The 12,113-nt window shown below is 47.8% G+C and overlaps 2 protein-coding genes across 4 annotated transcripts in view; one reads left to right on the forward strand and one right to left on the reverse strand.

Moving 5' to 3' along the window:
* The window catches only part of LOC146797314 (uncharacterized), a 421,742-nt gene that overhangs the window by 339,301 nt on the left and 70,328 nt on the right, over window positions 1-12,113 (reverse strand). The window lies entirely within an intron of this gene.
* The window catches only part of LOC146797315 (uncharacterized), a 102,313-nt gene that overhangs the window by 295 nt on the left and 89,905 nt on the right, over window positions 1-12,113 (forward strand). The gene's annotated exons all lie outside the window — the stretch shown is intronic.

The following is a 12,113-nucleotide window of genomic DNA, read 5'->3' on the forward strand; positions in this document are numbered from 1 at the left end:
GTGCAGCATGACTCAGTGTGAATGCTTTACGTCTAGGGCCTTAACTCATAAATGCCTCTAAGGTCAAATGTCATGAAGGTTTGTGATTTAATGAGTTAATGTAGCCTCATTTTTCATCGTGTGCAGCGCTTGATCCTGCTGTTTAGTCATTCTTAGCGCTGTAAAAGAAGTTTGTTTTAGCTCGTCTCAAATTCTCACCTTTTCAAATTTAGCAGTAAGACAAAATGCCGAGAAAACCCACAAGGCTTCATATCGGCGACCTGCCGTGAACTCACAGATCTTTGCAAACAGCGTGTAAACCCACTGAGCTATCTTACCAACTGACAAACAGGAAGTGTTTCAAATAATTATTGTTACAATCAAGAGTATACCAGTGTAGTGGCAAACCGTGCACCAGAGTGCGCCGTGTGCATTTATCAGATTTTTACAATGACATGTGACTGCTTTTAGTTGTACATGCGGGAGGTTTGCTCTGCGAGTGTCTTGTAACCACCACAGAGAGCTGATCTTTAGACCTTAACACGCAGGGTTGTACCAGGTGCCAACTTCATGGCTCTGCATTTCTGGTTCAGGTCGCCCAGGAGTCTTTCTGGCTGTACAAAAAGCCATTCCGACATGTAATATTTCCCCTCATTCAGGAGGCAGCAAAGCAGATTAAAACGCACGGATTGCATTTTGTGGTGAAAAATAGTATAACACAAGCCCCTCCCACTTATGTGCAACCACATCTCCGGCGTCAGAGACGTGGTCAGTTTTTTAGGCACTAAAGGTGGTTAAAAGCGAACACACCCATCTCTTTGTCTGTGAAAACGCTGCAGAAGACACATCGCGTTCAAATGTAGTCCTATGTCGGTGACACACACTTCAAGTGCACCACGTTTTGTTTCGACGTGTGCAGAAAAACACATACCTTTCTCACACACCAACGTATCATTGTGTATTCACAATTTAAACAAGGCACCATCAACAAGCCGGCTCACAACGTATGAAATACTGTCCAGTGACACCGTCTGAGGTGACGGCAGCTGAGAGGTGTCACTCCCCGCGGGTCCAGCACACGAAGAGTCGGAGCACGTACAACTCGCTACACAACACACCAGAATGTTGTCACTCTAAACGCCTCGCTCGTGGATATGGCTTGTCAAGATTCTGGCACCAACAACCCTGTGCGGGGCGCCTCCTGGACTCACCATATGTCAGGCCATTTTCACAATGGGTGTGGCACCCACATGCTTAGGTCTGAGGTTTGACAGCGCAGCAGTCGAATTGACCTATTGCCAGGGACACTAGACTTATGCGGCTGTGCGGCGGCAGCGTTTTTCGCATAATTGTAGATTTGTTGCATTTATCACAGAATTCACCATCTACTGCATGAGCTACAGATTTTAACAAAAATAATTTGTTCTAGCTCAAACCGTTCACAAGTTACTAAAAGCACAGGGACAGGTGATGGCGTGCAGTGGAAGGCCCTCTGCAGAGCTTGAGGGCTCACATTTCTGTTACTTATTGTCATAGCTGAGTGTTAAACTGGGAACTAATAAGGTGCAACCAATGCCCAGACAGCGTTAACAAGTGTAAACATGACAAAATAATGACGTAACGCTATCATAAACTGTGTGGCATTCCACCGCATAATTCGCGTTTTCTTGTCATGTAATCTTTTTCAACCCTGCCACATAATTTGGCTCACCCTGCTCTATATTTCCAGTGGCCCTGCCTATTGCTAGAATGTGCATAGAGACAGGGACATCTTAAGGATTTGGGGGGCCCTGGGCCAAACATATTTTGGGGGTCCCTGTTCAGGACACCTTTGAATTTATGATCTAATTTGAGCCCATGTTTCCCACGCACTTTCCGCTTCCTCAGCTGCGCTAGCGATCCAGTTTGCATCATAGGCATTAGCCTATATATTCCCGATGCAAACGGATGCGTGCAGCTGATAGGTGTAGGATTCAGGGTTTCCTGCCCTGCTACTATGTTTTTAATACTTTTAAAATTGTATATGTGTGGCTGAATTATTCTGTGCTTTTTAACAATTTCTCCTCCCTATGCGCCCTTGCACTTTACTTGATTCTGCTTGCCTACACCTCCTTAGCTGCTTCGATTCGCATCTCGCTTTTCCTCCAGTCCTGGTCCGCCGCGGGTGATACGCCGAGTGTGCGGAGGGCTGGGGCTACTATCGTGCTCCTCACTTATGCCTATGCAGTTTCCGCTTCCTCAGCTGCATTGGCGATCCAGTTTGCATCATAGGCATTAGCCTATATATTCCCGATGCAAACGGACGCGCTAAGTGGACGTGCACAGCGGGCGCGCCGCTGGCACCGAAGGCAAGCCTGTCTGCTCCCGGAGGCGTTCGGCGCCAGCCATGCTGCCCAGTTCCCCTCCGGTGAGTTTCTTCCACTATATTGCAATAGGGAAAAACTGCTTAGCCTTAGGCGGTGACCATTATGTCACTGTACAGCCGCTGATCCGAGGTTAGAGGTAGACTTTCGATGCAATAAGTGCAACTGGACTATCCTCCAGCCCAGGAAACTCTCACCCAATATCCTCCCACGCAACAATAAGTGTAAAAACAATAAGAAAACAGAGGACTTAAAGGCCACCCTTTTAAATTGTCGCTCTATACAAAAGCATGAACCATACATTTATGGCCTACTTTTAGACTAACAGTCTGATCTTTTATTTCTCACTGAGACCTGGCTGTCTGAAGCCTCCAACCCTTCTATCACCTCGGCATTCCCTACAGGTTATAACATTCTTAGGAGGGACCGATCGAATGGGAAGGAGGGAGGTGTTGCCATAATTTACAATAAAAAACTAGACTGCTTAGGCTTCTGCTGTACCTTATCCCCCATCATAGCATAGCTGGATTTCTGATTTACAGACCTCCCAGTGCTATTGGAAATGTTATTACTACGCTTAATACAGCCACCACCTCCCTGGCCTTAAAATACAACAACTGCCTCATTCTGGGATATTTCAATATACATATGGACAATGGAAAAGACCCTCAAACAATTTCCTTTTTGGAGGCACTGCAGGCCTGCAACATGTTTCCATCTGTTTCTTTGGCCACCCATGAGAAGGGCCATACCCTAGACCAAATCGTTCACAACTTTGACATATCAGTGAGCCTACCTCTTCCCATTACCTGGTCTGACCACCTCCTATAAAAATTTGTCATCCCCAACTCTGCCACAGCCCCTTGAGCTAACACAGGGCAGAGGGTCTCTAATTACAGGACGTTCCATAAAATATCCATCCCGATGTTAGCAGACGCCCTCGGTCGTTCCTCACCAGAGCTGTCTGGCTGCCCCGACTCGGACGCCCTCTCAATAGATTCATGGCTCCGAACCAACATTGATGCAGTGGTACTGGTTGTTTGCTGCTCCTCAAAGAGGTCAGCCCCACCAGCTCCATGGTTTAACGATTCCCTTAGATCTCGCAACAGAAATTGTGGAACAATTGAACGGAAATGGCGTAAATCCTATCTACCTGAGGACAGGAAGGTGTATAAAGACACCTTAAAAGCTCATTACATTCTCGTGAAGGCAGCCAAGAAAAACCTCTTTCAAACCAAGATAGAAAATGCCCAAAATAAGAGTAAGGAAATCTTTAGCATAGTTAAATCCTTTACTGCCCTGAGAGCCGGCACAAAGGAAGGGCCATGCACTGAAGAATGGTCTAAGTAAATAGTTGAATTCTTCCACAAAAAGATCTGCATGATCCAACAAGTCTTCACTAACATCTCAGAAGAAGAACTGACCTTCTACCTTAGTTCTAATAGTAAATTTCACCTCTTGGATCCTCCATCTTTACTAGCTTTCCCTGAGTTTCAGCTTGAAGAGTCACTGACCCCTCTCCAAAGCATTAAGTCTGGCTCTCCTACTGACCAGGGAATATCTTGAACCTATTAGCTCCCACAATAAACCCCACAGTAAACCAGCTCTTAAATGCTTCTCTCTCCTCAGGCAACATGCAGAAATTATGGAAGAATGCTAAGATTCTTCAACTGATAAAAAAGGCTAACGCCAAACCGACGGACCCTGCCAACTACAGGCCAATCTCCCTTCTTCCGACCCTCTCCAGAGTACTAGAGAAGCATGTAAACAAGGCCCTCCTAAAACACATTGAAGATGGGAAGCTCCTTCATGAGTCCCAATCCGGTTTTAGGGCTAACTACAGTACGTAGTCCGCTCTGCGGGAAGTGGCTGAATTTCTCAAGGGTAAGCTGGACCAGGGAGGCAAGACTGTTCTGATACTGCTCGATACGTCGGCGGCCTTCGATATGGTCCCACATGAGAGGCTCCTGGAGAGACTTGCTAACATCGGTCTTGGGGGGGACCGCCTTAACATGGATGTCATCCTTCTTGGCAAATAGATCTCAGGACATCTGGCTCCCCCCTTTCTCATCCCCGGTTCCGACCATGAATGTAGGTGTCCCTCAGGGCTCCATTCTCAGTCCTACCCTTTTTAATATTTATCTATCCCCATTGCATTTCTGGAAGAGGAAGAGGGCGCCAAAATCATTTCCTACGCTGATGACACTCAGCTGATTTTTACGTGTGAAAAAGGAACCGACTTTGACGGGGCAATGATTAGGTCTTGCCTCACAAAGGTTTTTAACTGGCTTAAGATCAATCAGCTGAAGTGCAATCCTGACAAAACTGAAGTTGTTTTCTTTGGTAATCCATAAACGCCTGACTGGAGCGCTTGGTGGCCAAAAGATCTGCTGCCCCGCCCGCGCAAAATGTGAAAGTCAAAAACTTAGGAATTGTCATAGACAAGACACTCTCCATGCACTTTCAAATTCAAAATCTAAATGGCGCTTGCTTTGGCATACTCTGGATGCTAAAAAAAACTCCTGCCACTGTTACCGCTTGAGAGCAGAAAGATTGTGGTGCAGACTCTGGTGACATCAAAGCTTGACTATGTCAACAGCTTGTACCTCTGTCTTTCCAAATCCCTTATCCAGCGCCTACAAGTGGTACAATACGCGGCAGCCAGAGCCATCCTGAGACCTAAACCCAGATCTAGTATGACCCCTATTCTTAAGTCTCTCCGCATAAAAGAACGGATCGACTTCAAAGTGATGACCATCTTCTTTAAAGCTTTCCATGGCTTAGGAGCCGGCTACATAAATAAGCGCGTTACTCGCTACACAACATCTAGACCCCTAAATTCTTCCAATGCCAACTTGGCCATCATGCCTAAAATATGCAGTGCCCGCATTGGAGGCAGATCCCACGGCTTTCTAAGCCCAAAATTGTGGAATAGCCTCCCTGAGTCTCTGAGACTAACCACAGACCTACTCTCTTTCATGAAAGAACTTAAAAACCTGGCTTTTTGATAACTGATGGGTCTTTTACGCATGTTTTCCTCCCACTGTCATGTGCCAGGACACTCTAGTCTGAGTAGCTGCGCGCTTTATTAAATACACAATTTCATTTCATTAGGTCCCTGACAGTGCAAAGGAACACTCGTCCAAATTCTAAGCGCCTTATTTATGAGGCCTTGCTTCACTTTTATGCCGCTGGTGCGTCACTTTTTGTGACGCACCGGCAGCGTAAAATATGTGCAATGTTACGCCCTATTTACAAAGTGATGCATCTAGGCAGATGCTTCACTTTGTAAACCCCTGCACCGCATTATACCTGCGCCAGGCATAATGTATGCAGGGTGGGTGTTGCCCCGCAAAATGCCTCGTAGAAGTGGCGCATTGAAATCTATGAGAACTCAGTGCGCCACTTCTAGGACCCCATTGCGTCAATATCTTACACCTGCCACACAGCAGGCATAAGACTGATGCAGGCCCTTTCACATGGGGCTTGCCCCATGTGAAAGGACACATTTCTGGAGTTGCGTCTATTTTCAGACACACCCCAGCAATGCATCACTTTTGTGCATACAGATTCGTCAGAAATACTGACATATCTGTAACTCCTTGCGACATGATGCGTCATACAGTAAATATGACACATCCATCATGTCGCAAGGAGGGCGCACTAAGAAGTGACGCATTCCTGTTTTCACACAGCGATGCATCACTTCTCATAAATAAGGCCCTGAATGTGTTTACATCTAATATTCAGGGATAGTTATGTGTGTTTTCAATATTGTAACACAGCAGCAGCTCACCAACATTACTGCAAATAATCTCTGTGACGCCCTCCCATTTCTTATATGTTAGGCCTTGTTTTGATCTAAAATAAACGTTTTTTATGTATATTGCATGAAACAAACGCAACATTTCTCTGCAAAATGGCTGTACTAGACTCTCACACATCAGGTACATAAGAAATAAATGAAAGGAAAACAGAATTTAAAACAAACTGTTTAGGAAATATTCAAGGTCATTAGGGCAAAACTCTGGAGAATGGAGCTGACTGTCAGGGGGCCCCCTGAAAGGCTGGGGCCCTGGGCCAGAGCCCACTTTGCCCATGCATTAAAACGTCTCTGCATAGAGAGGGCCTTGGGGCAGATATCAACAACCTTTGGCTTTATTGACCAACTGTTTTCAGCCATTGGCTTGTGACTTTGTCAATCACGTCTTCGCTCAGCCCATTGGAGTATTTCTGTCTCTCTCACTCTGTGCTTCCTCCTCCTCCTCCCCCGACAGTCCACCACTCCCTGCTGTCCCTCTCTCACCTTCTCCTCTTTGCTCCTCGTTCACAATTTTGGGCGCATTTATTTCCCCATAAATTTGTGCAGAGGAGGAAGAAGGTTTAAACGGTAAAAGCTAAAATAAGGCCCCTTTTCATTAAATCTGGGCGTCTCCTACATAAATCAGTAGAAGTGGCAAGCCTGGTGCTGGCGAACACTGCACTGAATGTAGGAAAGAGGCGTTTACAAGATGCGCAGGGGTCTGAGCACCAGTACTAGCGACCCCTGCTGCTTGCAAGGAGGGGGTGCATCACCCTGCATCACGCTAGATGGCTCTTAACGAGGGGTAAAGATGGGGCTACCTCTGCGTGGGCCGTTTTACAGCCCTGCGATGGATCACCGGAACCTACTTGGAAAAGCATGAGGCTGACTGAAAATACCAAGAGCAGAATGATGGCATTTACTTAAATGTGAGACTGACTGGCCGGGGATGAAAGGGCTCCAAGAACTATTTAATTGGATGAGTTTATGGTAGAAATGCAAACATGAGACACACCTGTGACTCACAGGGAAGCCTACTGTATTTTAACGAGCACTTGCACCCCCTGAGCACCTACTGACCTGGTAGTTGTTGGGAAGTTGGGAAGTTTAGCTCAGCTGTTCCTAGCGCTGCTGCAGGTAGGGAAACGCGCTGCCGCCTTTCGCGCGCCCGATCCTACAGACACGCCCACTCGTGAGGCCATGCCTACTTTGAGGCCACGCCCACTTCTCCTCGGCCTTATAGTCGCGCTGACTGACAAGCGCGCCATAACATTTGTAAACACTCCTGAGGCGGAAGCCGGGAGGTCTGTTCTCGATTTCATTTTAAAATTTGTCATTTGTTGTGTATTTTAACGAGCACTTGCACCCCCTGAGCACCTACTGACCTGGTAGTTGTTGGGAAGTTGGGAAGCTTAGCTCAGCTGTTCCTAGCGCTGCTGCAGGTAGGGAAACGCGCTGCCGCCTTTCGCGCGCCCGATCCTACAGACACGCCCACTCGTGAGGCCACGACTTCCGCCCCCATATCAATGTGCCCTTTCCGGACGCGCAGCGGGCGAGCGCAGCGGGCGAGCGCAGCGGGCGCGCCGGCATCGCGCCGAAGTCGCGCCTAAGCCAAGCCCGTCTGCGCCCGTCCGCGATCATACGCGGTCCAGGGCCATACCCCATACCCCTCAGGATGACCACATACGGTGGAGTAAGCAGGCATTATTTGCCTTACGCCGCAACTTTAATGTGTCATGCAAGCATAAACTACACGTAGAAAACACTACAGGCTGTGAACACTGCCAATTTTCCTTTGACCTTGACAGGAACACGACCAGCATGGACTACACTATACACTGTGGACTACTTAACGTGCGATCATTAAGAAAACATAAGTTGGACCTATTTGATCTACTCTCTGAAACTAAATGGGACCTTATGTTTCTTACAGAAACATGGCTAGATAGCGATTCTACAGTCAATGCCCTTGAGGCACTTCCAGCAGGATACACAATACACAGACAAGACAGACCCACTGGCAGGGGACGGGGCATTGCAATTGTAGTCCGAGAAAGCTTGCAATGCCAATTTGAAAGCGCCCCTATCCTGGACAGTGAGGCTGGGAGTTTCACTATTAAAGTGAACAACAGCTACACGCTAAAGGGCATGCTAATCTACAGACCCCCTGGTCCTATTGCCAAGTTTGAGGAAAGTCTAGTTGAAGGTATCATGGAGACCGCTTTATGTAACAATAAATTTTTGGTACTTGGAGACCTTAACCTACATCTCAATAACCCATCTAACAGTATTAGTACGAACTTCAGTCAGGCATTAGGCGCCCTCCAGCTGACTCAAATTGTGAGCGGTCCAACACATCAGTTGGGTCACCTTTTGGATCCCATATTTGCTAACTGGGGGGAAGTAGAAACCAAATCCCCTATTCCTATCCCCTGGTCGGATCATTACTTAGTTCCCTTCACCATTCGTATCCCTGGAAATAGACCTCCGCAGCCAGCTTTGCTGCATCATCTTAGACGAAACTGGGCTACCTTTTCCCAGCATAAATTCTGCGAGGCACTGATTAAAGGGGGGAGCCCGGGGGGGGTTGACGCCGACACGGCCAACACTAATCTGTGCAATCGTATCACTGAGGCACTGGACTGCACTGCTCCTCTTCAAAAAACCAAATCTGGGGGCCGTGTTCAAAAAACAGCCCCATGGTTCAACGAAGAACTTAGAGCCCTGAAAACCGCACTGAAGAAACTCGAAAGAGAATGGCGCAAGACTTTCTCTAAAGAATCTAGAGCCACCTACTTGACTGAGAGGCGACTCTACCATGGTCTAATTAGAAAGTGCAAAACAGCATACTACACGCTTAGAGTTAATGAAGCCAGCAATTCCACAAAAGAGCTGTTTTCGCTCTACAAAACTCTCTCGAGCGGGAAATCATCCAGTGTCCCAGATAATTGTTCCCCCGACGCGTGCAATAAAATTGCTAATTTTCTTTCTGAGAAAATAGCAAAAATATACGCAGCGTTCCCAACACAGCCTATAACGGGTGCAGAATTCGTCGAAAGCCCCAGGGAATGGGGTGATAGACTCAGACTGACCCACTTTGTTATCCCACCACCAGAAGATCTCGTAAAAATTTGTAAATCCGTGAAGTCGGGTTCTCCTCGAGACCCTACCACACCTAAACGTTTGACAGACAGTCTGGTGGTATTAGAACCCTACATCAGACATCTACTTAACACATCTTTTAGTAGCTCAATTGTACCTAAAGACTGGAAAAAGGCGGTGGTCCTACCCCTAAGGAAGAAACCGACCATCAGTTTCGAGAAACTAGAGAACCTACGTCCAATTTCACTTCTTCCCTACTTGGCCAAAGTAGCCGAAAAATTGGTCAACTCACAACTGATGGACTTCGTCGAAAAAGCGGCATTATTACATGACACTCAATTCGGCTTCCGTCCCCGTCATTCCACAGAGTCCGCACTCTTAACAGCGGTGGAGGCTCTTCGTCAGGGGGCGGATGAGGGTCACACCATGGCCCTCATCCTATTGGACCTGAGTGCAGCATTCGACACTGTAGCTCATGCCAACTTGCTACAGTGTTTGAATAACGGAGGTATATCTGAAGCTGCACTCCTATGGATCCAATCCTTCCTGACTGGGAGAAGCTTCCAAGTCCGCCTGGGTGACCACTACTCGAGAGACATGGGTTTGGGACAGGGCGTTCCCCAAGGATCGTCCCTGAGCCCAACCCTGTTCAATCTCTACATCTCCCCAGTGGCTTCGATTGCCGCGAGCCATGGTCTGAAAATCGTGTCATACGCAGACGACACGCAGTTGGTCATCTCCCTATCACGAGGACCCGGACTTGCTTCGAACAGTTTCAAGGCCTGCATGCAAGACCTTGCTACATGGATGTCCATGAATTGCCTTAAGCTAAATGGCAACAAGACAGAGGTGCTCGTGGTGGGGGGGAGCCCTTCCGCATGGTCATCGGCGTGGTGGCCCCCTTGTCTTTGGGAGGCTCCTATGCCCCGTCAGGAAGTCAAAAACCTTGGCGTATGGTTTGATGCTGATCTGTCTTTTGGACCCCAAATAAACCGAGTGGCGGGTGTTTGTTTCAGCGTTTTAAAAATCTTACGCAAGGTCCTTGCTCTCCTCCCTATGTCCGCCCGGAGAACACTGGTACATGCCCTCGTGACATCACGCCTGGACTATGGCAACCTACTGTATCTTGGTGCCACCTGTAAGGCAGTAAACCGCCTCCAGGTATTGCAGAATGTGGCAGCCCGCCTCATCTTAAAACTCCCCAAAAGATCAGATTCCAAAGCTGCTCTTCACAGTCTCCACTGGCTGCCAGTAAGAAGCAGAGTGGAATTCAAGGCACTCTGTACCTGTCATCGCATTCTTGCTCGGAAACCGCCGGCACCACTCCAGAACCTAGCCATCAAGTATGTACCCTCACGTGCTTTGCGTTCTTCTCACGGAGGTCTACTGGTGGTCCCTAGGATCAGAAAGGCCCGCATGGGTGGACACTCTTTTCGCCATTTGGCAGCGAAATGCTGGAACGCCCTGCCTCTTAATCTCCGCCTAGATCCTTCGGAATCCAGTTTCCGGAAAAACTTAAAAACACACCTTTTCTCAAGATAACTGAACCTCTCCTCACTTCTGCTTTGAGTTTTCAAATGTAGCACGGGGATACGCTTCCTGCGTAACCAAGCGCTTTATAAACTTCCCTAATAATAATAATAATACTAACATGGGTCAAATAGATAAATCCGGTGTCCACCATATAATCCTTACTTGTAAAGCGCGAACATATCACCCATTAAGGTTTCAAGGCGCTGGGGGCTGTCGGGAAGATTAAGTAAACCATCGCCCAGAGTCACATGATGCTGAGCTGATCTGCCGGGATCGAACAGTGATCCCTGCTCTCCAGAGTCAGCCGCTCTGGCCGCTGCACCACACCTTTCCCTACAATATCATGCCTTATGCAAGTAGCAATGAAGAACAAGACTGTCTTGGGAAAGGGGTCAGATGATATAAAAATACTTATAAATACGCTGACAGTGGTGTCTGTGCACTCAGAATATTTATTGTGTTGTGAAAAATAAGCAATCTTGCCCATTAGAGCAGTTTCTGCACATTATTCCACATTTATTTCTAAATCCACAGTCATCAATTTCATGATACGGATTGCATAAGGTTGGTCCTTGGAGCTGTCGTCCTTGGTGCTCCCTGTCTGTAGTGACTGCTTAGAGTTCACATCCTTGGTGCTCCCTGTCTGTAGTGGCTCCTTAGAGTTCACATCCTTGGTGCTCCCTGTCTGTAGTGGCTCCTGGAAACTGTCGTCATTGGTGCTCCCTGTCTATTATGGCTCCTTGGAGCTCTCCTTATTGGTGCTCCCTGTCTCTTATGTCTCCTTGGAGCTGTTGTCATTGGTGCTCCCTGTCCGTAGTGGCTCCTTGGAGCTGTCATCATTGGTGCTCCCTGTCTGTAGTGGCTCCTTGGAGCTCTCCTTATTGGTGCTCCCTGTCTCTTATGGCTCCTTAGAGTTCACATCCTTGGTGCTCCCTGTCTCTTATGTCTCCTTGGAGCTGTTGTCATTGGTGCTCCCTGTCCGTAGTGGCTCCTTGGAGCTGTCATCATTGGTGCTCCCTGTCTGTAGTGGCTCCTTGAAACTGTCGTCATTGGTGCTCCCTGTCTGTTATGGCTCCTTGGAGCTCTCCTTATTGGTGCTCCCTGTCTCTTATGGCTCCTTGGAGCTGTCATCCTTGGTGCTCCCTGTCTGTAGTGGCTCCTTGGAGCTCTCCTTATTGGTGCTCCCTGTCTCTTATGGCTCCTTAGAGAATCACATCCTTGGTGCTCCCTGTCTCTTATGTCTCCTTGGAGCTGTTGTCATTGGTGCTCCCTGTCCGTAGTGGCTCCTTGGAGCTGTCATCATTGGTGCTCCCTGTCTGTAGTGGCTCCTTGAA

The sequence above is a fragment of the Triturus cristatus genome, chromosome 9, assembly GCF_964204655.1.
Source record: "Triturus cristatus chromosome 9, aTriCri1.1, whole genome shotgun sequence".
Classification (NCBI taxonomy): domain Eukaryota; kingdom Metazoa; phylum Chordata; class Amphibia; order Caudata; family Salamandridae; genus Triturus; species Triturus cristatus.